General features: G+C 56.3%; 1 non-coding gene across 1 annotated transcript in view; it reads right to left on the bottom strand.

Annotated features, from left to right (window-relative positions):
* Positions 1-15, bottom strand: part of LOC144419302 (small subunit ribosomal RNA) — a 1,810-nt gene extending 1,795 nt beyond the window's left edge. The window contains exon 1 of the ribosomal RNA XR_013473975.1: positions 1-15. This exon is cut by the window's left edge and continues 1,795 nt beyond it. This is a non-coding gene — a ribosomal RNA (small subunit ribosomal RNA).
* Between the last annotated feature and the right edge of the window lie 2,485 nt (positions 16-2,500).

Raw genomic sequence — 2,500 nt, 5'->3', positions numbered from 1 at the left:
AGGATCAACCAGATAGCTGCGACAGCTGCGCTCGGCCCTTGCTGGGCCGCCCGGCGCGTGCTCGTCGCATTCGTTTAAGACCGAGGCGATCGCCTGCGGCCGTACTCAGCTTCGACAGTCGCTGGCCGCGACGTCCACGCTCTCGCCGGCAGTGCCAGGCGGAGCGATTTGCGTTTTTTCTTTGCTCGCCCTCTCTCGGGCTCGATCCATTCAGTTTCGCACAAACAAGAGCTCTGCCGGCCGCCTGCAGCGGTGCCTAAAACCCGGGCATAACAATGCGACCGTTCTGCTAGGCCGACAAGCGCTCAAGCCAGACGCTCGATCGAACGCCCCCTACATATTAGTCGAGACAACGGCTCGCTCATTAGCATCGCGTTTGTACTTTAACTTTTTTTGGCTCGGCTTCTTTCGACGCCGATGCCGGCGACGCAGCACTCTCTCGCCCGCCAGCCACCGAGAAAAGGGTGCGCTCCGACCGGCCCCGCACCGCTCTTTCTTGGCTCATTCGAAATTACTGTCTTTCGCTCTGACATGCCTTACCTAGGGTTAGGTTAGTATGCTTGCACGTTTGTACTTTAACTTTTTTTGGCTCGGCTTCTTTCGACGCCGATGCCGGCGACGCAGCACTCTCTCGCCCGCCAGCCACCGAGAAAAGGGTGCGCTCCGACCGGCCCCGCACCGCTCTTTCTTGGCTCATTCGAAATTACTGTCTTTCGCTCTGACATGCCTTACCTAGGGTTAGGTTAGTATGCTTGCACGTTTGTACTTAAACTTTTTTCGGCTCGGCTTCTTTCGACGCCGATGCCGGCGACGCAGCACTCTCTCGCCCGCCAGCCACCGAGAAAAGGGTGCGCTCCGACCGGCCCCGCACCGCTCTTTCTTGGCTCATTCGAAATTACTGTCTTTCGCTCTGACATGTCTTACCTAGGGTTAGGTTAGTATGCTTGCACGTTTGTACTTTAACTTTTTTCGGCTCGGCTTCTTTCGACGCCGATGCCGGCGACGCAGCACTCTCTCGCCCGCCAGCCACCGAGAAAAGGGTGCGCTCCGACCGGCCCCGTACCGCTCTTTCTTGGCTCATTCGAGTTTACTGTCTTTCGCTCTGACATGCCTTACCTAGGGTTAGGTTAGTATGCTTGCACGTTTGTACTTTAACTTTTTTTGGCTCGGCTTCTTTCGACGCCGATGCCGGCGACGCAGCACTCTCTCGCCCGCCAGCCACCGAGAAAAGGGTGCGCTCCGACCGGCCCCGCACCGCTCTTTCTTGGCTCATTCGAAATTACTGTCTTTCGCTCTGACATGCCTTACCTAGGGTTAGGTTAGTATGCTTGCACGTTTGTACTTTAACTTTTTTTGGCTCGGCTTCTTTCGACGCCGATGCCGGCGACGCAGCACTCTCTCGCCCGCCAGCCACCGAGAAAAGGGTGCGCTCCGACCGGCCCCGCACCGCTCTTTCTTGGCTCATTCGAAATTACTGTCTTTCGCTCTGACATGCCTTACCTAGGGTTAGGTTAGTATGCTTGCACGTTTGTACTTAAACTTTTTTCGGCTCGGCTTCTTTCGACGCCGATGCCGGCGACGCAGCACTCTCTCGCCCGCCAGCCACCGAGAAAAGGGTGCGCTCCGACCGGCCCCGCACCGCTCTTTCTTGGCTCATTCGAAATTACTGTCTTTCGCTCTGACATGTCTTACCTAGGGTTAGGTTAGTATGCTTGCACGTTTGTACTTTAACTTTTTTCGGCTCGGCTTCTTTCGACGCCGATGCCGGCGACGCAGCACTCTCTCGCCCGCCAGCCACCGAGAAAAGGGTGCGCTCCGACCGGCCCCGCACCGCTCTTTCTTGGCTCATTCGAGTTTACTGTCTTTCGCTCTGACATGCCTTACCTAGGGTTAGGTTAGTATGCTTGCACGTTTGTACTTTAACTTTTTTTGGCTCGGCTTCTTTCGACGCCGATGCCGGCGACGCAGCACTCTCTCGCCCGCCAGCCACCGAGAAAAGGGTGCGCTCCGACCGGCCCCGCACCGCTCTTTCTTGGCTCATTCGAAATTACTGTCTTTCGCTCTGACATGCCTTACCTAGGGTTAGGTTAGTATGCTTGCACGTTTGTACTTTAACTTTTTTCGGCTCGGCTTCTTTCGACGCCGATGCCGGCGACGCAGCACTCTCTCGCCCGCCAGCCACCGAGAAAAGGGTGCGCTCCGACCGGCCCCGCACCGCTCTTTCTTGGCTCATTCGAAATTACTGTCTTTCGCTCTGACATGCCTTACCTAGGGTTAGGCTAGTATGCTTGCACGTTTGTACTTTAACTTTTTTTCGGCTCGGCTTCTTTCGACGCCGATGCCGGCGACGCAGCACTCTCTCGCCCGCCAGCCACCGAGAAAAGGGTGCGCTCCGACCGGCCCCGCACCGCTCTTTCTTGGCTCATTCGAAATTACTGTCTTTCGCTCTGACATGCCTTACCTAGGGTTAGGCTAGTATGCTTGCACGTTTGTACTTTAA

The sequence above is a fragment of the Styela clava genome, unplaced genomic scaffold, assembly GCF_964204865.1.
Source record: "Styela clava unplaced genomic scaffold, kaStyClav1.hap1.2 HAP1_SCAFFOLD_116, whole genome shotgun sequence".
Classification (NCBI taxonomy): Eukaryota; Metazoa; Chordata; class Ascidiacea; order Stolidobranchia; family Styelidae; genus Styela; species Styela clava.
The sequence above is the reverse complement of the archived record's forward strand: the minus strand, read 5'-3'. Positions and strand labels throughout refer to the sequence as shown.